Source organism: Propithecus coquereli, unplaced genomic scaffold (genome assembly GCF_000956105.1).
Source record: "Propithecus coquereli isolate 6110/MARCELLA unplaced genomic scaffold, Pcoq_1.0 Scaffold295, whole genome shotgun sequence".
Lineage (NCBI taxonomy): Eukaryota > Metazoa > Chordata > Mammalia > Primates > Indriidae > Propithecus > Propithecus coquereli.
In genome coordinates this window covers 1,806,108-1,833,876 of record NW_012148563.1, presented here as the reverse complement: position 1 = coordinate 1,833,876, position 27,769 = coordinate 1,806,108, and the positions used below count along the sequence as shown (strand labels likewise).

Here is a 27,769-nt window from a genome sequence, read left to right as displayed (position 1 = left end):
TGATATATCAGAAGTAAAACAAAGACACTTAAGGGCAGAGAGGGAAGTGTCATCTCAGATGGGTTTGATCTGGGTGTGCGCGGGCGAGGCATTCCCGGCTCTCCCGCTCTCCTCCCAACCTTGCACGTGACTGTAACTGCGTTCATTTCAGTTCCGGAGAAAACACTGTACCGCTCGCTCGCTCACTCATGTCCAGCAACGGGGTTTAGAAGTCACAGACCCGCCAATTTCTGATTCATTGAAGATACTGATAAAAGTTTCAAAACCAGTATACAAATGTGATTATTCACTACAAGTGAAACTCTCAATTTATTATGTCTACTTTTATGTTTATCAAAGAGAAGGCTGAAGAGGTGCTAAATGACCAGGAATGAACTTGTAATTCAACCAGAACAGAGAAGTACACTGAAAAAAATGATGAAACACGGGTGGTCTAAACCTCTAAAGCCCCGAAAATTCTTTGCCTCACAATTCAGCATCTTTATAATTCAAAACACGGAGTTCTATGCAATACGGCATTCACTCCACGGGTATTTTCTGAGCACCTGCGGTGGGCCAGCAGCTTTTCTATGGAGACGGCACCCATCACTGACTGCGAGAGACAGACAAAGAGAGCCGCTGGCGTGGCGCGGACGCTGCGGCCGGGCGGAACCCCGAGCACGCGGGAAGGTGAGTGTGACGAGAAAGAGAGTGGGCGCCTGGAAAGATGGGCAGGAGGTAGCAGGGGTGGGGGGACCATTTTAAACAGGGTGGTCAGGGTAGGTCTTGCTGAGAAGAAGACTTTTGTACCGAGACATGACAATGACGAAAGAGTGTGAAGGTCACTAGGGAGGTCCCTAGGGAGGGAGCAACCCCGGTGAGTTCCAGAACAGAGGGAAGGCCAGGGTGGCTGCGGCAGGAGTCGGCGCTGGAGAGAGGAGGGGGCTCGTATGCTGAGGGAAGGGGGGCACCACTGCAGGGCTGTGAGCAGAAGGGTGACATGATTTCGAATACAAAGACACTTGAAATCAAAATGAGTTTAAATATTTTTATTTTGTGAAGTTCTAGAAAATGTTATCACATACTGAGAAATGTAAAAACATACAACTTAAGGTATCTGAGACATGTATATGGTTTCAGGAACGCCCCAGATGCACCTCCTTGGCCATCCCAAGACCAGGTCTCCCTTGCCCCTCTCTGCACGGTAGGAAGGCTCAGTCTTCATTCTCCGTGCCCGGTGCACACAGAGGAGGGACCTCCTGCAGGACACCCTGAGCAGCACGTGATGGAGCAAGACCCCAAGACTAAGCCGGGCGCGTTCCTTGTGGGTGGACACTTGCTCACAGAAGGTAGAAGTACCGATAGGCATTTTAAGGAGCTGCAGGAACTGTGGCAATTTGGTGTTGTCTCAGTGACGTTCCTTCCACCGGGCTGGACTGGGCTTCACACACATGCGTCAGTGACCTCTGTGCTCAGATGCAAGTGCCCATGCAGATGGGCTGCTGTCCTGGCGGCAGGGCAGGAGGAGGTGTTGACAGTGGGGATTTGGCCGTGCGTTTCCTCGTGTGCCCCCACGGAGGTCCCCCACAATGACCTCTCCTCTAGCTGTCCTCTGCCCCGTTCCTGAAGGAACAGCTCCTCTCTCCTGCTACACTAACCTTCCAGCCTGTCCTGGCCCCACCCCTGTCCTCTAAGGGATCTTGACCAGTTACTTCCACTGGGTCCTCTCTCTCCACCAGCTTCCTTTGTTTGGGGCGTGGGGGTGTCCCAAGATCACTCACATTCATTCATCCCCCTTCCCACACCCTTTCCTTGACTCCATTATTCTTTAAATGGTTATTTTCTTAACTGTAAACTCTAGTGCTAATAGCAAAGCCTCCTATAGAAGCCACAACAGTCAGGTACCGATCTAAGCTCTTTACATTCGTTAACTTAGTCCTCTAACAACCCACTTAAGTATGTGCTATTATCACCACCTGCATTTTACAAACAAGGAAACTGAGGCACACGGGGAGGGTAAGTAACTCATCAAAGTCACAAAGCTAGAGTCTGGCTCCCAGCCTGCTCATAGCCTCTAGACTGCTTCAGACGAGGTTTCTATCTGGATAGGTGGCTCACACATTCATCTTCTTCCCGACTCCCGAAACCTGGCTTCCCTCATCACTGCTTTACCGTGATGTCCTTTGTGCCATGGCCAAAGTCCTTTCACCCTCCCTTTCCCTTAACTTCTTCCGTGTACTGACCCCGAGATGCTGTCTTCTCCCCAGCGCACCCAAGGGGCCTTCTCAATGTGCACGACACCGAGGCCGGTCCCCAGCCTTGGCCCGAGGTTACACTAATCTTTTTAAGGTAGTAGTTCTTATATATATTTTAAAAATACTAGATCCCACTGAATAACATATAAAAACTGTAGTTACCCTGGAAAAAAAAGGCTAGATGAATTAAATTTTATGTATGATTTCACGGCGTTCAGAAGCTGCATAATGTTCTGGAGGGAGGTGGTCTAGAGACCCCAAGATCATCGACTGTTCCTAAAACAGCCCTTCTATGTGTTAGTCAGTGAGCAAACCCCATAGTGAACATTTTTTCTCATTTCAAGAATTTCTTGCCCAGGTTTCTAGTCTTTACCCTCTCGGCCCCACCCTCTCTGTTAAGCCTTCAGAAGCTGCTCTGTGCCAGGCATGGGGCCAGGACACGGGAAGACAATGTCGTCCTGACTGTCCCTGTGCTCAGAAGGTGCGGGCCCAGCCCTGGAGGCAGACAGGCAGGACAGGCAGGACAGGCAGACACAAGCCTGCTGCCCGGGGGCCACCCTTTCATCGTTTCACTCTGTCCCTTGAGTGTCCTTGGTGATTCCCAACTTTCCTTGTGGCTTTTGTTTTAATGCTCTGTCCCAAACTAGCATTTCTCGTCCTGCACTCCTGTTGATCCCACAGCAGGGACCTCTGCATTCTGTCTGTCGTCATCTAATCTGACTGGTGTGGCTGTCCCCAGTGCTCATGTCCTCTGTGCTGACTGGTGTAAACCCCCTGCCATTGCCACCGCCCAGTGGGCTTTTTAAAAAATCACTGTGTACCAGTATTTCTTTTTAAGACACTGGGAACACATGCACATGCTGTCCCTATGGCAGGTTCCACACATGCGCTGGGTCTAGTGCTAGGCGCTCTGTCCTAACCCATTATTCTTTTTGTCCACTTGTGTCCTAGGGCTACACTTTGTTATTTTTCACAATAGTCTCAGCTATTCTTGGCTGTTCTGAGCATGCACCTCTGTATACCCATCCGTGTCAATAAAAGGATATTGACCAGGGTGGGTGAAGACAGAGCTTCACACCTGCTCCCCTCTCCCTCCATCTCTCCTGATCGGAAGGCCCCAGCCTCACTCCAACCCTCCACCTGCTGTGCGCCTGGAGCCGGCAGGGCTGGGGGCAGCGCTGCGCCGCGGCCTCCTCTGCATGTGGTTGTAACTCTCAGGGATGGGCCTGCCCTTCCATCCTGCTGCGGTTCTATCCTGAATCCATTTCCCACTCTCCAGGAGGCTGTCTCCCGGCTGCTCCTCCCTTTCTAAACATTGCACACCTCCCTCCACCCCCATGGTGACCTCACTTTTCACCTCACTGAAGACAAAAAAACCACAAAAGCATCCCTCGGAAGGGTGCACCCCCTCCAAGCCCATGCCCCCTGGGCTGGATCCCCCTCCCTTGCTCGGACAGGGCCTCTGGCCCCAGTATCGTATACCCTATCCGCTGGCACGGGACGTGCTGTATCATCTCCCATTTTCAACAAAACCCTCCCTGACCCCACGTCCCCACCCTGCACCAGGCGATGTCTGCCCTTCTTTAAAGCCCAACTCCCCAAACCTGCCCCTCCTCGCTCCTGCTCACGCTCAACCTCACCCCACTTCAGCTCACATCCTGCCAGCCACCGGCGTGTCCTGGCTTAGGCCACTTGTGCCCTCCCCGGGGCCTGCCAGTGAAAAAGTCTTGGTGGGGTCGCATCAGTCTCTGCAGCACCCACACAGCCCGCTCCCAGCCCCCGGCGGGAGGCCGTGGGGAGGTGTGGTGCTAGACAGGTGCAGGGAAATCAGGAAGTTCTGGGCCTCCAAAGCCGAAGCAGGGAGCCCCAGGAGAAGCCCTGCTCCACTAGGTGTCCCAGCCCCTGGGGTGACACTTCATTACCTGTGCACCTGGACACCATCCCGGTGAGAGTGTGAGCTTTCTGAAGGGAGGCCTTCATTTCTCCTCTTCCCCAGGGCACATCCTCAAACGTGTTTGGGATGAATAAAGGCCGTTCGATACACATTGAAGTTTCATTGAAGAGCTGACCTCTGCCCGTCCGAGAGGTGCTCACACAGGTGGACGGAACTGCTTTTGGTGTATAATAGAGGAATGCTGTCAACTTGGTGGCTTAGTTTTAAAACTAGCCACAAGCACACTTTTGTGACAAACCACTGCCCTGTAAGTGTCCAACTGTTTGGGATCTATTTTTAGGTAAACAACTAAGTCCATGGATGAAGCCTACGGACACTGAGAAAGTCCCCCGACGTCCAGCCCACACACGCACTGGTGTGCCTTATGAGCCCGCGGTGGGCAAAGGATGAAGGGCAAAACCCGTCCCTCTAAGCTGGTTTGAAGGAGTGAAAAGAAGGCCCATCTAGTTTGTTGCTTGATGCCTTCAGTAAGAGACTATTTCTCGTGGGCCCCGCTATGGAACAAGTGGGAACCACACCTGCGGCAAGCGTGCCCATAGCACAGATCTACAGGTGGGGCAGAAGGCAGGGAGCCGCGTGCCTGGCCACCTTCACCAGGTCGAGCACACGCAGCCCGGCCTGTGGCCACCGGGAGAAACAGACTAACAGGGAGATACCGGTGTCACTGAGGTGTCGGGAGAAGGCCCAGCAGTGGGGAGGGAGAACAGGAAGCTGTGAGCCTCGTCCTGGCCGCTGGAGGAAGAGGAGGGGAGGGAGGCAAGTTTTTAAGAGGACACAGGGTTGTCGCATAATAACAAAACCAATGGTGATCTCCAGAGTGAACACAGAAAGCAAGACCAGCGTCTGTTCTGAGATACGGAGTGCACAGAGCGCCTCGGGGTCCACGCGGCAGCGGCACAGCCTGCCCATCATCCTCTGGTTTGCTGTTCACAGGGCCGAGGTCCTTCAAGGGGCTCGGGAGAACCATCCTGACCCCAGCTTAGAGATACAGGTTGAGGCAGTAATCACGTGACTTTCCCGGTCAGGCTGCAGGGGAGAGTGGGGCCGCCTCTGTCATTGTTCCCCACCTAGCCCCGGCTTCCGGCCATGGGGACACTCCAGCATGCTATGGCCCAGGCCCTGGAAATTTTACCCCACTTTCTTGCAGGAGGGGGCCAGCCAGCGGCACCGTGACCAATTAGAGGTCAGGCGTCTACGGTGGGCTAAGGAGGTGAGGCACACAGCGCTTGGAGAAAGCACAGGCACTGGGCGGGGGCGGGTGGGCGGGGGCGTCTGCAAGGCAGGCAGCCCTCCTTCAGCAGGAGCTGCAGCCGCGGTGCAGAGAAGGCGATGGTCGTGGTGAATCCGGGTAAGGGTCGAGGAGGGGCAGGGCCTTGATGCAGGGGTGCGTGGCAGGGAGGGTGGCCTGGGGCTCGACAGCAGAGAGGCCTGGTCTGATCGCCCCCCAGCCCGCGGGGAGAGGGCCGCGGGTTTCCAGTCGACAGGGCCAGGATACTAATGCGCCGGCTTCGAGATCTTGAGACCTCCCTTTCAAGAGGAGTTCTTTAACATTCCCCTGGTCTAAAATATGAGCAATCAAAACGCACCAGGCTTCCACGCTGCGCTCTTCCATTTCCGATACTCCTCCAGCCTGACAAGGTGTCCCTCAAACTGAAGAGGCCCCCAAGCCCCGCCTGAGACACTGCAAATGAGCTCCAGCCGCAGCCCCCGCCGCGGTCCGCTCCTCCCGCCCGAACGCGGGAACGCGTTTTATTTTGTATCAATTACTGGGCACCGGGACGGACGACTACTGTCGACAGCGTCAGACATGGGAGGGGAGAAGCGAAGAGAAGAAAGGCACGCCAAATTAAAAAAGCAAGCGCCTCATTACTCCACATCCAAAGCAGCTCTGATGGAGGGGCCCGGGGTCCCGAGACGCGCGGCGCGGGGCCGGGATGGGCCGGCCGCCATCCCGCGCGTTCAATGTCAGCCATTAGTTCTTCCCAATCGGGCATCAATGTTCGACGCACACCCCAAAAAATACATAATACGAGCAATAATGATCACAATCTGCAGTCTCTCCGAGCCGCGGCACGTGAAGTATGAGTCAAAGGAGCAGTTTCACTTTTCACTCGCAGAGCTGACAAGCGTGACTAGAGGGGGAATAAAATAACATTCCGTCCGCATAAATATCAAGCAGGCTGCTCGAGACTGATGGGCCAGGAATGTATTCTTAGCTATCACTCCGGCAGACAGGCCCAAGGACACTCATAACTTATTTTACAATCATTTAGTTTCAGCTCAAGTGGAAAACGTGACAACTTATCTCTGCTGACAAGATGCCGTATCGAACCTTACAATTAACTCTCCCCCGATTATCTGCCCAGCCGATCATTAGCCGGGCAATTCCTGATGAACTGGTGCAGGGGGCTCGACTCGGTGAGAGCCCGCGCCAGGTGCGCTGACGGGTTTCTGTCATCCCGGTGATAGTCACACAGACCAGGCTCTGTGCCTGTGATTCCCACGTCCCTCCTGCCCCCAAGGGTCTCTGATGTGTCTACTGGGGGAGGTGCCGGGCAGAGACACACTGACCTTCGCAAGCATCGCTGCAGCGATGGCCACGATCCCCTGCGAGGTGAGGTCCTTCCCCGACCCTGGCACCTGTGTTTCAGGGAGTGCCGGGCCCTCCAGAGGGACCCTTCCCCCTGCAACCGCTCTTCCTTGATGGGCCTGGTTTGGGGAGAGACACCAAGGATTTGCTACAAGGAGCCACCCACACTGGGGAAGAGCTGCCAAGGGTTTCTGAAGGGTTGGCTGCCTGTTAATCCTCTGTGTGTTCACTAAAGATACAAAATGCCTTACAACACATGTTCCTAAGAAGCATGCATCTATGTGGATAAAAACGGGAAAGACAAAGGAAAGAAAAAGGAAGAGGCCGGGCATACATGTATCAGTCCTCCTCTCCTGCTGTCACACGTACCTTAACTTACCTATTTGGCAGTGTCAGGTACAATACCTTACTAAAGAGCCCCCTTTTTGGTATTAAAAGAATTCAAAGTTATCAAAGATGGGGCCATTTGTAGGTGCCAGGAGGAAATCAGTTGAGGGCTAAGACCTTCTATAAACTCAAGATGAAGTCATTTCAGGAGCTAGTAAATTAAAACACACTTCCTTTGACACAAGGCCAACCACAGAAAGCTAATTTGGATCTTTAATAAGGGCTCTGTTCTTTCTGAAGCTTCCAGAGATGTGTAGGCTGGTAAATAAAGAACAGGCCACCTTTGCCATACAAGGAAATCACAACATCCTGGGTCTCTGTTGAAAGGTGAGTGTGAAGTGAAGTTCAAAACCTCACCCCTTCTCACAGTTCTTTTGACGGGAGCTTTCAGCGGGAGGAGGTTTACTTGAATCCCGATCTCTGAAGATGTTTCAGAGACTGGCATTATTGTCCCTTCCCTTTGCCGCTCACACGGAGGTACACAATGTCAGAAGGGGCAGCGGGGACGCGGCGGGGGGCCGGGGAAGATGACAGGTGTGAGGGAAAGGAAAAGGCAACACAGCGCTAGACTGAGTTACAAAAACGAGGAGGAAAGGAACACAACAGGAGGGGCCAGAACTGAGGGAAAACACCGGGAGGAGAATTTCCTACTTGGGCCATTTTCAACGACACCAAGAGGTCTGTAACAATTAAGCAGGATAAGTTGGAATTTAGGAACTCTGATCCTCATGTAGACGAAGGCCTTGATTCCTGAAATATGCCTTACCACAGAAGCATAAATAAAGCTTTCCCGAACGAGCACACGTTCTGATCACTAATTAGGGTGCAGGGTTTCTTTTTTGGAGGTGATGAAAATATTCTAAACTTGACTGGCCACGGTTGCCCGTATGTGTGACGGTACCAGAAACGATCGAATTGCACGCTTTAAAGGGGTGAAGTGTGTGTTCTATGCATTTTACCTCAATAAAACTACTTTTTAAAAAAGAGAAAAAGGCAAGGTCGTTGTGTTAAATGCTACAAAGCAACTAAACAAAGGCGACAAGTCTGTCCACTGGGCAGCCTGGCGAGGTGGGGAGGGGACAGAGGCAGGGCAGGAGGGGCCGGGAGAACACGCAGGGACTGACGCCAACGGCCACCACGAGACTCGGGCCACAAGATGAGTGTGGGGTTGGGGGACGGACGTGGCTGCCTGGTCCCCAGCCACCTGCTGGGAACTGGCTCTGCACAGCAGACCGACGGCAGCTCTCGGGGAGCCTCTGCTGAGGGAGTGTCCCCAGCTCTTCCGAGGAGCAGAGGATGTGCCGCGGTGGAACAGCCCGGGCTCCGCAAACTCCTTTGTGCCCCGGCCCCCCAAGTCGTGTTCCCCCGCTCTCCGACCTCTCGGTCATTTTCTTTGCCTCCATCAGATCCCCGGCCTCTCTTCCTTCTTGTCCGCTGTGACAGGCTTTGGAAAGGCATCCTCAATCTCTCATGGCTAGCTGGCACTGAACGTGGCGTGGTCAGGGGAGGCGGAAAGCCCGGGGGTAGCCGGTGGGAGAACATGCCAGAGAGGAACATACTCGGGAATGCAAGTTGGGATTTTATCTTGAAGGGTCAAAAAGCAAATTGATCTCTAGTTGATTTTTAGCTGAATGCAAGGTGCACGAAGTTTAAATTAATCCAGTGTACTCCGAAAAATGTAAAGGCACGCTGAGCAGTACTGTTAGGTGGAAATGAAATCATTTCAAGAGATTCCCGTTTCTCTCTCCTGCCTTATCTCTTTTTACATAATCAGCCACAGCCATTCCTCAAGTTTGCTGCTTATAGCTGCTAAATTACAGAGATTCTGTTTCACGTGGAAGGCTGCACTGAGCAGGCTGCGGGAAGACTGAGCATGTCTTGTAGAAAATCAATTAAATCAAGAAGTTAATTAGATGTATGATCTGTCCCTGATAACATAAATTTCCCATCTTTAGAAACTTAGCTGTTTCTATGAGAAGTCACGTGCAGTCAAATTGCCAACTGCTACAGAGGAAGGCGTCCCGTCCCAGGTAGAAAGTTTGGCCTTAGTGAGGCCATGCCATGGAGGGCTTTGTCCAGGGTCCTGAATGCGTCTGGCCATTTCACTCTGCTCAAGGCACAGAAATACATGGATGCCAGTCTGCTTCTTCCTGGCACAGTCCTGCTCTTCATCTACTGACGTCGTGTGGTTTGAACAAGCAGAGCGATGGTGTCCTTAGCCTTCAGAAAACCTGATATGCAGGAGCTGCGACTTAAAAAGGAGCTAATTTCATTGTGACGTATCGTCTCATCGATCCAGGGTTACATGTCATAAAAAAGTAAGTAAAGGCATTCTTTCCTTTTTTAATGTCACAAAGAACAGGATGTGTTTGGTTTGCTTAATTATTTCCCACTGTTTAGATGGATTTCAAATTTTTGATCAGAAGTCAACACTTTCATTTTCTATATTTGGAATTGCTACTTTCGGGCAGTTTTCAAGATATGGGCGTGAGAAAATGAGTACTTGTAGGGCTCTGGATACACACTGCTCAACGGCTCCTGGAAGTTCTGTGCTTCTCCTGCCAACGGCATGTTAGGACGGCCCAAACTGTCCTGCTCTTGGAGCCTGGATACGGTCTGCTGGCTGACTCACAGCCCAGCTCCCACCCCGCCCACCTCCTGGAGAGGGAGTCCCCGGCCCTCAGGATGGCCAAGGCCAGAGGTGCAGGAAGGAAGCAGGGTGGGGGGCAGGATAGAGCAACACGTGGGGTTCCGCAACAAGGAGCCACCAAGTGCAGAATCAGAAAGGCAGCTCCAACCCCAGCCCAGCCACCGGGCCACGCGACCTTGGGTACGTCATCTCTTTTGACTTCGATTTCTTCCCAGGCAAAACAGCATCCTGAACCCCCACTCTGGATGCGCCTCACCCTACACCTGCTCTCTTCTCTGTCTTGCCCAACTAAGGTGGCCAAGCCCCTGTTCAACTGAGGACTGACGCAGGTAACTCTGCCCTCCACACTGATCCAAGGTGATGTGGTGCCAGGCGCTCCTTCTAGCTTCTACCGCCCAGTGGGGGCTAGACAATGTCCAGACGAACAAATGGACAGACAGGCCCGGTCACCAGCCAGGCTCTCTTCTAGGAGCCATAAAACAGTAGTAAATAAAACAAACCTCCTGCCCTGTAGCCCTTATGTTCTGGTGGGGGGACGGACTCAACATCAGAGACACACGCACGTACTAGAGGGACAGTGACAACCGTGGGCAGCACCGAAGCACGGTGGGGGCGTGCAGGAGGCTGGTACGCTCCTTACTCCTGAAGGCCATACACATGCGGCTACAAAGGGCAGCCAAGCTTTTCCAAACAACAATCACCGCACGTGGTCAAAACTAAGGACTTTTGGCAGAGAACTGCAACACAAAAAACATACATTACTAACACCAGGAGAAAATTGGGCATTTAAGGGAAAAAGTCCTGATAACTAACAGAGAGGATCTTGGGAAATTTACTTTTAGATATGCCATGATGAAAAGTGGACAAACTTCAGCATGAGTGACGGACGGTGCAACATCCCTGCAGCGACGGCGCACGGGGGCCGCCCCTCAGCACGAGACCCTCCCCCACCCGCGCTGGAGGAGGCCACCCCTCTGCTCAGCTCCCCCAAACACTGCACCTCCCATGGCCTTTAGTGCACTCTGATTTGGTCCTAGGGCCGTTTCCTTGAAGTGGTCGTGCCCCTGTGATTTCTTCTAGCTTGTTCACGTATGCCCATTGGCAAGTAGGCACCAAGCGCAAAACAGGTGCTCGGTGAAAAAGTCAGAAAGAGAACGTGCCAAGCAAGACCGTTGCAATACAAAGAAAAAGAACTAAATTTGAGTGAAGTCTCTGAAGTGCTGAAGGGGAAAAAAATCCACCATTGCTGTAATTGTATATTTAAGACCTGGGAGTTTTAAATATTATTCAAACACTAGCTGAAAACTCTGCATGACATATCCTTACAGCTTGAGCATTTCGGAGAGTAAATGATCAACATATTGCGATGATAAATTATACCTTCTTTTTTCTTGGGCATCACATGCAACTTTTTGTTATCTTTTAAGTCACCTGTGTAAAATATCAAGGTTTTTTTCCTTTTTCGTATGTAAAATCAAATGCTAATTTATAAAGTCCACTCCCTCCCTTTTTTGGGCTATCTTCATAGAAACAGTATCTTGTAAACATCTAAAATGTTTGAAAAACTGCTGGTTCCCTGTGATTTCATGACTCTCTCCTAACCGTGGGGCAGGAGGTTTGACTCTGGAAAGGGACCCTTGCGGTTCCCCAGCCTTTGCTGGCGGTGGGTGGCTGGCCCCAGTCCGCGGGGACTGACAGCACAGCAGTGTCAGGTGCCTCATGAGGAAGGCAAGGCCACTCGAAAGCAGGCCCTGCAAGTCTCTTCGCCACACCTGGCTCTAACAAGTGCCCCGGTCAAAGGGCTGGAGGTCGCTCAGCAGGACTCCAGCTCCCGGAGCCACCCAGCCCCTAGGGATGCTTTGCGGGGTTGGGTTCCATGGGTAATTCATCCACAGTGACCCTGAACGGAAAGCTCTGGAGCTGCAGGGGAGAGCAGCCACCACTCAGGACCCCCAGGACAGTGAGGCTGAGTGTCAGAGACACAGCACGGTCAAGGACTGTATGTGTAAAAACACTAGATATTAATGATTTGACAAATGACTGCCCGGTCCACTCAGTGGGCGGCACTGTTCCAGGCCCTGGCGAAACAGTAGTGCAACAAAACAGGGGTATTTCCGGTTTAAAAAACAGATAAAATTTACAGCGCAAAAATCTAACACAGTAATCCAATCCAATTCTATCTTGCTACAGATCAACATGTAGGCACAAAGATATTCAAAATATATTTGCCTAAATTTGCATCATGAGCTGCCTTGGATACCTGTTTTGTTCCTGCATAGCCTTTTAACAATATAAACATTTTTGATAAAAATATAGAAAAACCCCCACATTTCAATTTGAGGATCTGTCCTATGAAATTTAAAAAAAAGTGTGAGATGACTTCTTTGACAGCTATCAAAAAGAGAATATTTTTCTCTCCTATTGTTTCAGAATTTTGCTAACCTGCTGCTCATGACTAATGACCGTGCTACATATTTTGTGTAGATGTCAAGGCTGGGGTCAACCTCTAACTTCCTCTGCCTGGAAACTACATATTATCAATCCATTCATGTCTCTGACTAGCGGCAGGTGAGCTCTGCTCGGCACCTTCATCTGAATAAAGAAGGTGAAACACTGAGGTCGTCTGTGCACCGAATACCGGAATCAATTTGGTGTGGTGTTAATGAGAAAATGAGGCTGATGACCTTTCATTTTTGACTGCGCTATTAAATAACTGTATTTAAAATAATTTACCAGGTCACACATATGTAAGAGGTAGGATGATGGAAAGTTCCCCAAACCCGGTGCTAAATGAGTAGATCAGAGTGGACCCTCTGTTGCCACCAAAAAACTGTAGCTGAGACTTCTTGGAAAGGAGACTGACAGTTTCCTGCATTTGTCAAGCTTTGTGTGCTGCTAGTGTAAACACTGCCCTGTCTGTGAGGGGACTGGCAGGCTGGCGTGGTGTGATGTAGCTGCAGCCTATGGTTCAGATCCTCCAGGATATCAGGAAATGTTTATTTTGTACCAGCACAGAACGAGCGATTCCTGGGGAGGCCACCCATGAGAAACAAAGGCTGTATCTAACGGTACTTGGACAAGTCACCTTCATTAGGGTGACATTCTGTCTTGCCTGGGACAATCCCAGTTATCCAGTGTAATTATTAACATATAGTCACTGCAATCTTAATCTGACCATATAATCGCTCCAAAAATGATGAGATGAACAAAGTTCAATTTTGACTATTTAAGCTTTGGGCAAGTAAGAGGTTTCATAAAAATGGAAAGGCCCCTCTGAGAACCTGCTCTAAATTTCTGAGGCTACCGCATCTCACGATGGCCCTGAGAGCACTGTCAACAAACACGCCTGAGACTGGGAAATGATGGAAAAGTTTGTGACACGGCAGATAATTTATCTGAACTTGCCTGGACATCTGTCAAGTGCTATGCTTGGGATAACCGTCTCCACCAAGACGCCGCAAATAACATCTTCACAGCTGCAGAGAAAAGATCACTTCATCTGTGAAGTATCGTTTAAAGGACAGCCTTTTAAAACAGTTTAATAATATTGACCAAATGTGTCTTTCCTATTTTGTCTTTTCCACAAAGATGAGAAATCATTCAGAGGGTAATCTCTAGAATTAACAATGATGTTTAAAAACTAGGATTACACCTCTGCCAAAAAGCAATCAATGATTCGGCATTAATGTTAGAACACTCTTTAAAAAAGAACTTTGTTTATACCACCAAAGTTTTACCATATACTATTTCTACCACTGTCTTGGAATTTGGGCTTTGTCCTAGTTAAAAAAAAAAAAAATTTATTTGAAGCCTCTGAGTTGGATTTGCGGTGAGCTCAAACCGTTTTCTTTAACACTGCTAAAATTTCGTCAATATAGTTCAGTCGGATACTATGCTGGATCTTCGGGGAAAATTGCTTTAAAATAAAATGAAAGATAAGATTGTGTTCCAAAACATAATAACTGACATTTTTCCCTTTTTCCTGGAGCAGAGCCCCCAGCCCCCCGTGGCTGCGGGAAGGGTCAGTGGTGGGTGCAGAGAGAAGTGGGAGCCCGCGCTGTATTCATCAAAGACTAGCTCATTGCTATTCTTCCTCCCCACGGCTGCCTTTGATCCCCCGGGGTGAGGTTAAAAGCAGCGACTACCCACCAGCCTCCCAGCCAGAACAGGGGCCCTCCCTGCCTCCAGCGGCTCTGCCGCCCAGCCTCAGAACACATCACTCTTGCATCTCCCCGTTCCTGTAGGCTTCCCATAACCCGGAATCTTCTCTTGCATCCGCTCTCATGTTTCTGCCCGTACTCGCCTCCGAGTCCTCCCTGTCCTACAGCACAGCTGTGGCTGGGACCGGCTGGCTGGCTTTCGCTCGTTTTTGGGATGCTGCAATTTGCCAGCTAATCCCTCACTGGGTTGGAGGAAGCCTGGAGTCACTAGAGGAGAGAGGCCTTTCGCGAGCTATTCTGGACACGAGACTCGAAGGCATTTCTTACTTCACCTATCTGGGCCCACTGGGGCTATAACGCCGGCCAGACATTCGCATGCTCCCTGTTCCCCACACTCCAGCAGAGACCCTTCTTGGTCCAAGTTGGCTTTCACCAGCAACCCCTCGCCCTCCGTCTCCCACAGGGAAGGGCTCCAGCTTCGTCCCTGTTTTTAGCGTCCCCCGGCTTTGGCTACAGAAAAGAAACAGGTGTATTTTCTTCCATGAAATGCTAGTTAGTTTCCCATGTCTAGATCTCAGGGTGCTTTTTCCTAGGTGAAGGGTCTCTATTCTTTCAGCAGAACTTGACCGTTGGCCCCGCGGTGGTCTCAGGAACGAGCGGAGCACACCGGTGCTGGGGCGGAGTGTGGTCGGGCTGCGCTCGGTTCTGCCAGGGTGGTGACGCGGCTGGAGCGACGCATTGTATTTGGCTCTTGTTTTATGAGGACGTGTGGAAGATGGAAAAAAGATGCTGATATTGGTGAAAAGAGCGTGGTGCTCATAAGCTTAATATGCGAAATGGATGCAAAAGTGGAATTCGCGAGGCATGCTCCAAGTGGCAAATCCGCGTAGCTTTGGGTGCTCCGGGGATTTACGCGGACCTGCTCAATTGTGAAGAAAGAGAACAAGATGAGGATGTGGAGACACGTGCAGAAGAGCAGGCCGAGAGGAGGCATAATTAGCAATTTCATGGTATTTTTTAGCTCCTCTGGAAGAGCACATTCCTGCCATCACCCCCTTTTAAATGGTGTGGCTGCACTTCTCACGAATTCAACTTTATACACGTTTCCATGGAAGGGTATAAATGAAATTACAGGTTGTGTATCTCTAATGCAAAAATCCAAAATGCTCCCAAATCCAAAATGTTCTGACTGCCAACATGACACTCAAAGGAAATGCTCACTGGAACATCTTAGATTTTGGATGTCTGGATTTGGAATATTCAACCTGTATATATGAAAGTAGGGAGCTGGTACTTCTCGAAACCAGACCTATTTGTTCAAGTGTGTTAGTATTCCCTGGGGGAAGGGGCTGGGGCACACCTGGATCCAGAGCTTTGCTCCTCGGCCAGATACATGAGGATATTCACTGACTGTTAAAAATGGTGATGCACCCAGTCCGACTCAGCTCTAAGCTGTGGGTCTCTCGACTGTGTGTTTATAGTAATTCCATGCAGCACCAGGATGCTGCACGCTTTACCCCACGTGGGACAGACTGCACCGTGATTTCACCTGGTTGCTCTGTATCAAATCGGGTCTTAATGTACACCGGTAATTTTCTCCACTGCGGCAAGTGGCAGAACGGGGGCAGGGACCCAATGTCCTGACCCTGCCCTGACTCAGGCATCTGCTGCTCGCCAGCCCCTCTAACCCCGAATGCCTGCCTTTGACCGGTCCGACTCCGTCCTGGCCAGTCGAGGAGTGCTTTCTAGCATCACAGAGGAAGACTCGCTGCACTTGCTTTTCTGATAAATTGAAGTTTCAGACTGAATATTTCTACTGCCAAAGTTTAAGTGGAAATTCTCAAATGTTCACCTCTTAATTTGTGCTCCAACTATGGAATTCATATTTGAAAATAACATATTCAAAACATTTTTAGATGACTACGTACTCATGGCTGAAAGAAGGTAAGATCTCCCATAATTCCCCCGTCCTTTCATTTGTGTGGCTTTCACACGAGCACCTGCATGCCGGGGGACACGGGGAGCCCAGCCCGCAGCTCAGGCTTCACGCTATACACGCCACACATGATCCTCACTAGCTCTGCAACTTTAGGCAAGCTCCTCGAGTTCTCTAGCACTCGGTTTTCTCATTTAAAAGTGAGGATAATGGCGCAGATTTCACGTGTGATGCATATAGAGCATTTAATCCGGGCTCAGCACACGGCAAGCACTCAGTGACATCCGGCTCTTCATACCACCATGTAACACCTGGAAAATTCGCTCGGCAGACACGGACCGTGCCCTACTGATGGAGACCCTGGTCTAGGCCTTGAGAATAGAGGTAAAGAACACAGAGCCCCCTCCCTTTAAGAAGCCTGAATTCTGGTGCGTGTGTGGGAGACGACAGGTAGTAACAGAAATGCGTAAATGATGAAGGTTGTAAGAAGGTGATCAGGGGTTTGCAGGAAGTAAAGCAGGGAAGAGGAACATGGCCAAGTCTAAGCTGGGGCTCAGAACGGCTTCACCGGGAAGGTGATATCTGGTGGAACATGAGGACAGAGGGGGACACATGTTTATGGGGGGAGGTCCCCAAGCACAGCATGTGAAAAGGCCCTGGGGTGACAGGGACACGCCTACCACGTCAGAGGGGTGAGATCACATAACAGTGCTGCTGAAGCTGGTTCATAGGACAATGCCACCTGGGGATTTCTATGCACATCTTTACAAGTTATTACCAAAAAAACGTTTTAAGGGCTGCACAATACCCTTCAGGGGTTATCAATCCCCTGCTTGTGGTCACATAAGTTGGTTCCAGTTTCTGAACTGTTTTCAGAGAGTGTGGAAATTTAATATATTTATAGTTATTTTCTTTTAAATAACATTAAATAAGTACATGGGAATAATATTCTATGACATAGAAACTTTAAATGGATATATATTTAAGTGAAAAAAAGCCCATTATGATATAATCCAATTTGGGGAAATAAATAACCACACACACAAATTGGAACAAACAAATAACCACACACACACAAATAACCACACCCCCCAAAACTAATAGCTTTGTGTAGACTGACTTTTTTAAAAAGCAAGAAGCTTATTTGCATTTTTAATTTTTCTAAACTGCAATTTTTTTTACTAGGGGAAAAAGCAAAGATATTGTAAAAATTAGCAAAGTGAAATGGTAGTTAACACTTGCTAGAAGAAAGAAGTCAGACTTACTAAAACAGGTCAAAATATGCATAACTGATACCGACGCCACGCTGAGCTCCAAACGGTGCGGTGTCTATTTACTGGTAGGACACTTACACTACAGCACAATTATCAAAGGCGTGTATACAAGTTGGGCGCCGGCTGAAGCAATAACCTAAACCTTGACTGCTTCAGACAGTGGCGTCCAGTGATAATTTTTCCAGAACGTGTGGTCTGAATGGATGCTGCAGCCTTACACATCTCATCTGGGGCCTGACCCGCCTGTCTCGCTGTCCCTGCCGCTGCCTTCTGATAGATGGGGGCCCGACGTGCCCCCAGACTCCAAGTCCCCTCGTACCACCACCATAAAGGTGCCTCGCGCAGAGATGCGGAAGTGGCGCTTCTGGACCCAGGCTTCCCTGGACATTTTGATGTCAAGGAAAGGAACCGCTAGCCTGATGATTTCGGAGGGGTGACTCTGGGGAGCAGAGATGCCTATTTTACTTTCTGCACTAACGCAAAGCTTGATATAAAACGAAGAATGGGTCAACAGCTGGTTTAAAGTTAAGCCACCAATTTCGGGAAATTAAGCTTAATATTTGAAAGCACATAAAGTAATTCTGTTTTCTAATTTTATAGGAATTATATACATATAGGAAATAATTCTAAAGTAGTATGCTTATGGCAGTTATAATTTCAGAGTCTAGCAAAGGACTGTTTATTTACAAACACTGTGAAAAACGAGTGCCTACCCAAAAAGTCGGCACTTGGTAAACGTAATAGAGAACAACTCTCCTGTTAGAGCTGAATTCCTGAACTATAACCAGATGAAAAGACTGGGCATGAGAAGTGTATGATGTATTTATCCATAATTTTAACCCCCTTCCAGTTCTGTTTTTTAAATGTAATTATAACTGTTTACTTGTAAATAAGAACATATTTTAAGAGACTCTGAAATATACACAGAGACATTCCCCTGCAAATGTGATACGATTTTGAAAATCCCACTGCAGAAATAATGTTGCAATTAAAATAGCATTTATAACTAAATATGTTTAAAATGTTTCTTTACATAAAAGAGTAAAATTTTAAGTCATTTAAAATAACCATCTGCTTCTGCATGATATAAAATTTTTAGTATCATTGTATAATTAATATTAATATCACTTTCTGTTAATAATCTTATCTGTCAGATAATAAAGCAAAGATGTAACATATGTTCACTGAAAGAAGCTTAGAATGCAAAACCAAAGTAATACACAAATACTACAGGAGAAACTGGACGGTGTGAGTGAGGAAGGTTCAGCCAGCATCCCGAGAATCCGTCTGTCACCGTCTCTGGATGTCTGTCTGTCTCTATCAGCTACTTCAAACCATCCCATGAGGACTTGTCCACCTCATACACCACTCTTCCCCAGTGCCCAAGTCTATGCCTGTCTTTCTTCCTGGTACCTCAACTTTTTTTTAAGCCCTTGAGGTCCTTCCCTTTTGGCATGTATGTGTAAATTCTACAATAGGAAGCAAGGGAGGGATTGAAAAAGATTTGACCAATTTTATTTTGATAGTTGACAAAGTCACCACGGAGACAGCATGATTGGAGTTTCTTAATCTACTGGATTCCTAGGTTGGGGACCGGAGCAAACCACAGAAACACAAAGTGAATATATTCCTGACACAAGAGTGGTAGAAAACCATGAGCAAAAGCCCTATATTGCTTAAGAACGTACATTCTAAGCTCATGTTTTAGTGTTGCAAATACAAAAGATCACAAAGTTTTCTTTGCAGTTGGAGAAGCAGCATATATATTTGACAAATCTTTTTATCCGACACTACCTATTTGTAATTTGATGCTGGGGCAGTAAAATGGTGCTTTCTATCTTAAAAAAAATATCACCCTAAAAATGAAAATTTTCAGCTGAAAATGTAGGGATTAAAAAGAATAATAAAATGCTAAGTAACTTTGTAAAATTGTAGACTTCTGTATTCTAGGAAGTTTTAACAATGTAAGTTAATAGCACAAGGTTGCACTGAGGCCAGTAAACGGCCCGACGAAAAACAGGGCCAAGCAGGCGGGACAGGGGGACTGAGGGACCAGATGTGAGCCTCAGGGACCGTTCTACAGGGACTTCAGACTTCCTGCAGCGAGGGGGAGCCCGGCTGCCTGCACTGGGACCGCCCCACTCTCTGCGAACCCTCCTCGGCCTGGTCTGTCCACACGGCGGATGATAACCACGCCTTTCTAACCACACCCCTCTCTTCCCTAAGCGCCGGGGCCACTCTGCTGGCCAGACTCGAGCAAACCTCTGTACCCTCCTTTTTCTCACCCTCTGTGAGCCGGCTTTCACCCTCCTTCCCTCCTCTACGCCTCGCTTCTGTGTTAACCCCCACAAAGCTCCACGGGTGCACCGAGTGTGTCTCGGCCTTCGCACACACCCGTCCCTTTCCATGGATGCCATGTGCCCTTTAGTCTACCGAGTTCCTGGCAGCATTTAAGTCCCAACTGGTGTGTCCATCTCCTCTGGGGCTATGTGTCCACGTGTACACGGGCACCACTGCACAAGACAAAGTGCTTACTATACATTTATCTAACGAACAAATGAATGAACAGATAAGTTGCTGTGATGGTCTCAGCTGAAAACATGCTTGGTGATGCACTGGTTCATGCACGACTTGATCTCAGAACACAGACACGTAGGTCTTGGCTACTCTCACCCTGGTTTGAGTCCTCACTGCTTGACAAAGTACATTTCAGTGTATTTAGTTATCGATTATCTGCCTCTTCTTCTGCACCCAGAGAGACCCAGGAATTCCATTCGGATCCCTGCTCCACTCCCAGGGCCAGGGCAGTGGGTGGTGCACAGTAGGTGGTCAATAAATACTTGTGGGATAAATGAAGTTACATATGAAGTCAAATCACTGCTGTGAAATGCACCTAATCTAGATAATCCTACTTAATTTAGTAACGATTTTACCGATGATTCAGAATTGGGTTGTGATAAGCTAGGGTAGGAAACTCAGTTCCAACTCCAACTACCAGTACCGATTCTAAAACACGCTGCCCATGCTCCACGGGTTTTCTGCCAGAAACTGCCGACCCTGTGATCGGCGCACTCTGTTCTGCGTAAGGGCCACCAGCTCGGCTAAGAAACAGATCCCAAAGCAACACACAAGGCATTAAGATACTTACTCTTAAAAATTCACAGAATTTTATCACATAAAACTGGCAGAGGCCTTGGCGCTCATTTTGCACATCTGACAAGTCACCCCCCCCCCCGCCAACCACATGGCCCCCTTCCTTTTTGGGGGTGCTCTAGTGACTACGGGTCTGCTCATTCGCTGACCCAGCAGAATGAGTGAGCGACAACACTTGACAAGGAGCCAGGCATGGCTCTGGCTGCTCAGGAACATGGAAACAAACAAGACCCGAAGCCTCTCTTCTCCGGGAGTTTACGTTAGTGCAGGAGAGGACAGATAAGAAAACAAAACGGGATTATTTCAGACGGTGACAAGTACTAGGAAAACAAGGCAATACAGCAGGGTAAGGGGACCACTTTGACCGGGTAGGAGACAAACAAGACTGTGCCCCAAGTAAGCCAAGTTGTGATAAACGCTGAGGAAACAACGAAGTCTGGGGAGTCAGGAAGGGGACCGACTGGCCATCTGAGGCGGCCTGGACGCGTAGGCGCTGTTTCTGAGTGGAAGCCTGGATGATCTGGGCGGTGACTCACCCCAGATCTCAGCAGAGCTGCTGGCTGGAGCCACGGAGAGGGGATGGGGAAACAGGGGCCAGATCAGCTGGGCCTTGTCCGGCAGAATGAAGCATGAGGAATATACTCCCTGTGCACTGGGAAGCCCTAGTGTGGGTGAGGGGCAGTGGCAATCTGGTTTGTTTCTGGTTCATCACGCATCTTTTTTTTTTTAAGACGAGTCTGGCTGCAGTAAGGAAGGACTTTAGGGACGCGAGAATAGCAGCCAGGAGGGGAGCAGCAGGCAGAGCGGTAGCAGAACCAGAGGAGACACGGAAGAGGTGCGGGTAGGCAGGCAGACCCAGCTTGTATTCTTGGAGGTCAACGTAGCAAACCAAGCAAACGCACTGATTCTGCGGGGTGAGGTTAAGGGATGTATGAGCCACTCTCTCTGCTTGTGCCCTGAACACGGGGGGACAGACGGTGAAAGGCAGGTGAGAAAACAGATATTCAGGATGAAATCTGAGTTTACTTTGAATACCGAGTGTGAGCTGCCCAGCTGCCTTCCAAGTAGGTATCTGGCTACGTGTGTGCCGTGGAGGAGAGAGGTCACGGCCGGGGACACGACCTTGGGAGTCTCCAAGTTTAGACGGGTGGTCAGGCCTACTCCAGGAGGAGTCCACGGAGCAGAGGACAGAGGCGCGTTCTGGGCCATGTCTGTCCCCTGAGGTCTGGAAGTGAAGGAAGATGTCGGGGAGGGGCAGCCAGAGGACAACAGAGAAACCCAGAGAAGCTGGAGCGGGGAGGGAGTCACGCGAGCTGGGCAGTCAGCAGGTCCCCGCTGCTAGGAAGCAGATTACCAAGGAACCGAGGCGAGCCCAGGTTCACGGGGCTGACAAGGATGGGAGCAGCCTTCGTGGATGGAGGCTGCCGTGGAGGACCGGTGCGGCGGGGTCAGGGAGGACGTGGGAGGTGAGTAACCGGAGACCCTGAGCACAGACAAGGAAGGGATGGAAGCTGCGGAGGGCCAAGGAGTCAGGACGAGCGCTGTCGGGCAGGTGTGTGCGGAAGGGAGCGATCTGGGGACTGGGATGAGCCGATGGGACAGGACAGAGCGGGTATCTGTGGAAGCAGAGTCCCCTGCAAGACGAAGTGATGGGCTGAGAGGTGGAAGGGGCACATTCCTCAAGGGCAGGGGTCCCCACGCCTTGTACAAGCAAGAGCAGAGCAATGCGGCAGCTCCAGCCGCCGGTGGGCCGTGGGTCCGGGTGTGGGAGACAGCGAGGGCCTCCCGTTTCCTGGGTGAAGGAAGAAGAGGACCGTCGGGTGAGCGGGAGAGTAGAAGATGCCAGAGGAAAAAGCAGGAAACAGGCGTGTTGAAACACTACATTGTATCACATTACTGTGCTACTCTAATATTGTCCTTCCTGCAACTTCTGCCCATTGCTCCTAGTTCAATTCTCTGGATTTATAAAAAATAAGGCTAATACTTCATACTCATGACCACCGTTTGCACGTATCATTCAGGTCCCTCTAAAAGAGTGGTCCTCAACCCTGACTGCACATTCAAAACCCCAGGGGAACGTGCCACCGCTGGGCTCTATCCCAGGCCAAGTGAATCCTGGAGATCCCAGGAATTGGTACTTTCAAAAATCACCCCCAAGAGTATTAATACAAAGCACAGCCAGTTTGAGAACCCCTTCCCCAGGGGCTCCTCCACCAGTCTCTCGATCTCTCTGGACACGTGTTTCAGACCCTTCCCCACACCCCGACCCTCTGCTGTGGATACTTCCCAATTTGCCAACGTCTTTCTTGAAACGTGGCCCCACAAGAGCAGCCAGCAGGTCCGGTGTGTCGGTCAGCACCGAGCACGGGGAGGCGTTTGGAGTCTCACCCTCGCGGTGAAGACTGAGCCCTGACATCACTTTTGCAGACAAGCTGCGCCCGGCCTTCCCCAGCAACATTCAGGATCTGCGTCCTATTGTTCCTGCGGTTGGTTTGCTGAGCCTGAATTCAAGATTTTATCTCGATTTCACTTTGTTGGTCTCAACCCATTTTGTAGTCTCTCAATCTGGAGATTTAGATTTAGATTATGTCTCTCAATGTGTGTCGTCCACACGTCCGATGTCCTGACCCTCTGTGTCCTCACAGGAGCAGCAGACGAACCCCCTGTGGGGTTTGCACGACCCCTGCCACGGGCTTGGGGGCAGCTGGGCAGGGTGACTGAGGGAACAGCCGAGTGACAGTTAAGACACAGCCTGTTTGAATCCAGCCTTGACCACCGACCTGGTGTGCTAAGCGTAACTGCCCTCTGCCTCCGTGTCCTCGCGTAAAATGGGAGTCACACTAGTCCTCATCTTGTGGGGTCCTGTGCCCAGCAAGTGGCGAGTGTTCGGTGACTATCACGCCTGTCATCACTGGTAGCAGCAGGACTGCTGCGGGGCTGGCCGTGCCCCCAAGCTGGGGTGGACGGTCTGGGGAGCCGTGTTGAAAGCACCCTATGGACAAGGCATGGACTGGGGGTGGTTCTGGTAACCTTCTTGGAAAAGGAAACTGGCTTCCGTTTCTTAGTTAGTTCATGGAGCAAGGCAGCAAGGGCAGCTGGAAGGGGCCACCAAAGTCTAGATCAGGGTTTCCTGACTGTGGCACTTCTGACATTTTGGGCTGAATAGCTCTTGGTTGCAGGCAGCTCTTCTCTGCACTGCGGGATACTCAGAGCAACCGTGGCTCCTGCCCACCAGATTCCAGTAGCATTGTCTTCCCCCATGTGACAACCAAAAGTGTCTCCAGACATCACAAATGTCCCTTGGGGGACAGAATCCCCACTGGTCTAGATGAAGACATACGGAGGGCCAGGAGACAAAGGGGCCTGGCCCAGGTGTGCCAGCAGCAGCACCCTGCTCTGCCATCTGTTTACGACAATCTCCAGAGCTCTGCCTCAGGGACAAGAGGGTGACTGCCTTCAGCCATGCAATCCACGGCCCCACTCTGCTCACCAGGGCAGCACTGATGGCCTGTTTCTCCTGGTCAGCAGCTACTGCTGAAAATAGCCGGTCAGAAGGAGCGAAGCACAAAGTTACAATGTTCTGATTGGGAGGAAAAAACCACCTTTCACCCCCTGTGTCCAGTTACCCTAGGACGCTTCTGCTTCCTCCTTGGCCTCACGCAGAGAGAGGAAAGCAGGCTCTGCGCACAGAAGGGAACCGGGGTCACTCTTTTAATTAGGCCGACCAGCCTGGAGAGCGGAGCAGCCCCCAGCGGCGAGACAAGGAGGGCTCAGCTTTGAGAGATGAGAGCCCAGGGCCCTTTAGCACCAGGCTAAGCTGAGGTTGAGGACGAACCCCAGGGAATGGTCTTTGAATGCTAGCTAAGATTTGGGAGGAATTGATAAAGGAAACTTTGGGATCGGTGAGGGGAGAAAATGCACATCCGTATTATAATGTATTTCCTTGGAAAGCAAGGGCTCTAAAAAGACAAATAAATTTTACGATATAATGTTTTAATACTAGGCATCCATTTCTCCTTTAAAAAAACAGCAGAGGGGAAGACTATAAGCTTTGAAATCAGAAAGACCTGGTCTGAATTTCGGCTAATTATTACAAGCATAGTTTCTCAGCCTTTTTGAACCGCAATCGTCAGACAGAGGTGTTGATTCTCCGTCATGAGCATGAGACAGGAAGGCCATGACAAGGGAGGCAGGAGATATAGGTACTTTCCCCGCCCCCCACCCTCAGCCAATTAAAATCCTTCTGCAAATCAAGCCTCCTGGTCAGAGAGCAGCAGTGTCACACTGCTACCACCTCCTGGTCATGTCCTAAAATTGTAAGCATAACACGCAAGGAGAGCAAAAAATGCCCAAGATATAAAAACTGAGATTGATGAACTGACAGTCAGTGTCCCAGGAAGCCAGAGCCACGGCGTGCTGGCTGGAGACTCTGTGGTCTCCGATGCAGGGCTGCTGAGCCTTCTTGGGCTGGCTCTGGGAGGGGAGCAATGAAAGGCAGTGTGGGACAGGCAGCTACCAAACAGAAACTCACGTTTCTACCCCCATCACTAAAACAGCTACGTAAAAAATTTTTAATGGGAAAAAGTATCTCACAGTCAGCAAAAACTCCAATGCTTTCAGTTCAGGATTGGCTGTCCCACAACCACCGTGTCTAGTGGGAAGACACACGATGAAATGGTTAGAAGCAAACAGGGACCAAAGCACAGGCGCGTGCGCGCACACACGCACGTGTGACACGTGTCTTCCATGTGCAAGAGTGAAGGATGAGTACGGTGTCTGTGCTCGGTGCTGGCGAGGCTGCACGGTGGCCTGGGGGAGGCAGGGTGAGGGGAGGTTGAAGAGCGCACTGAAGAGTCATGTGAAGAGATGCAATATTAACAGTGACGGCCGGCCAGCGTGGCAGAAGATAAACGGCTGGATTGAAGCAATCAGGGAAGGGGCGGAGCCATCAGAACAACCTGACAGTCCAGAGGTGGAGGGAGGCGGCTGCCACGACAACAGCAACAGCCCCGGCTGAGGCTGCAGCCAAGGCTGGCACTTGCAGGAGATGGTGGGGAGGGCCGGCCAGGCTCGCCCAGACACTCAGGACGGCAGGCAGACAAATGCACGGGCCCGCGGCATCAGCTTTGTCCCTCAGCACAGGTGTGATGCATCTAAAAATGCATCCTGCCTTGAAGTGAGATATGACAACCAAGTATGCTACAAATGACCCCCGAGAGCCTCTGCTACTCATAGTGACGCTAACTCTTGGCTAACACTTCTAGAGAAAATTACCTATGGAGAAAATGATTAATCAAAAAAAAATTACAGTCTTCCAATAAGATTCAGGAAAACCCTCAGCCAATAGTTGTTGCAGAGATAATTGTTCTGAATCTATCAATAAACCTAGGCTGCCCCTTCATTGACTGCAAACACCAATTTCTTTCACCGGGATTATAAGTCGGTGTTCATGGGCTCACTACTGCCATTACGGTGATAAACAGTTTAAACCACAACAGGATCTGACATGTAGATCAATTCTGGGTCCATAAAGAATCTACACAAGAGGTTCCAGGACAGGAATTTACAGCCACCAGTTTTTATTCTCTCTTGCTGCAAAAATTACTTCTGTCAAACACTTAGGAGAGTGAGAAAAAATGTAAAAAAATTAATTTTTCATGTATTCCTGGAACGGCCTTTTTCAATGCAGAAGCTCAAGATGAATATGTTTCTGCATTTAAAAAATTACACCGAGCAGCATGTGGTACTCAGTCGAAGAGGGATCCAATCCTCGTAGCGGCTCGCGAGCCGGCAGACAGCAATTTGAAACCCTGAACCGAGCTGTCTGGATTTTCTCTAAGGGCAGATGTGGGTCTGATGTTAGCAACGCCAAATTATATTAGACATTTAATTTTAAACCCCAGGTACTTCGATGTAAAACCTTACAACAGTAGTAGTCATAAAGCAGGGGGCATTCCGTTTCACAGACTGGGGTCTTCTTTTCTTGTCCCCTTAATTTAATCGGCACCTCCTGTTTTGTAGGTTGCCCACTACAAAGGAATTTATCTAATTAGGAGTCGCTCATGGCGGCTTGAAAGACAGAAACCCTGGGGGTACCGGTGTGTCTAGAGGGGAAGACTTTGAAGACTTCTATGGAGCCAAAGTCTTAGGGTGGACAAGGGGGCGAAGAAACACTGAATCCTAATGTTGTTATTATTATTATGCTTTGCAATGCAAGTGCGCGACAACGGGAAGGCACACACGCCAGCACGTGGGCGTTCGTATTCACGAGCTGCTCGGCTCCCCCCATTCCTGCTGCTGGCGTAGAGCAAGCTCTGTAGGACTCTGAAATCCAAACCAGAGACTGGGTGGGGGGTGGAGACAGTATGATTAAAAAAAGAAGGGAGGGGACATGTATCAACTGCCACTTAAAAAGAAAAAGCATGACAGAAAGCCCTTAATCATGTTTGATTCTTTTGTGATTATTTTCCAAGCACTGCAGGGAATGTTTATGCCAAAGTTGAGGTCTTGAAATTCACCCGTAAACACGTTTTCTTGAAGTTGCCCATCGGATCCTGCGCCCTGGTGTTCATTGGAAATGGCTGGGGCCACTCGCTGAGTCCATGCACCGAAGGCGAGGCTGGTGCTAACAGAGGGAGGCCGGGACAGCACCCTCGGCACGGGCAGGCAGGCCTGTATCCAGCAAGTCGGGCTGGAGCCTGGGGCTCTGCATCTCTAGCTGACTCCCAGGAGCTGTCAGATGCCCTTGGGTCTGTGGACCACACTTTGGGAAGCCAGGATTTGGAGTAGTTCTCAAACATTGGCATGCAATGTGATCCCACAGAGGGCTTGGTAATTCACGGCTGCTGGGTCCTGTCACCTGAGTTTTGGATTCTGGGTCTGGAATGGGGCCTGAGGATGTGCATTTCCAAGCAGTTCCCAGGGGCTGCCGCTGTTGTCCAAGAAGCGCACCCTGAGAAGCAGTGACGGAGAGTGAGGCCTGGAGTCAGGCACGTTACCAGGACGTGACTTTGGATGAGCAATATCCAGCCCTTCCATGCCGGAATCGCCTCACCTGTGCAATGGAGCTAACGGCAGGACCGACTCTGTGATGATTGGATGAGATCATCTACAACAAACCCTCAGTAAATATTAATTCACTGTCATTAATATTACTATCATCGTTTCCCTTCTCAAAAATATTGTGGGTATGACATGAATTAGCCCTTAGGAAATGCAGACATGAAGGAAGTTGCCTGCACAACCGCAGGAACCATACTTCTGTGCGCCACTCTGTTGTCTTTCCGGATCTTTGTTCTTTAAAAGGTCAGCTCCGAGTCTTAAAATAAGATGCCAGTTTGGCAGTGTTGGCCTCTCTCTCCTCGCTGTGCGGCACCCCAGCCAACACCACTCACCGCGCTGAGGCTCCTCCGCTGCTCCACTTCCCTTCCC

General features: G+C 50.0%; 1 protein-coding gene across 3 annotated transcripts in view; it reads right to left on the bottom strand.

The window, feature by feature from the left end:
• Window positions 1-27,769, bottom strand: part of AGAP1 (ArfGAP with GTPase domain, ankyrin repeat and PH domain 1) — a 544,117-nt gene that overhangs the window by 132,213 nt on the left and 384,135 nt on the right. The gene's annotated exons all lie outside the window — the stretch shown is intronic.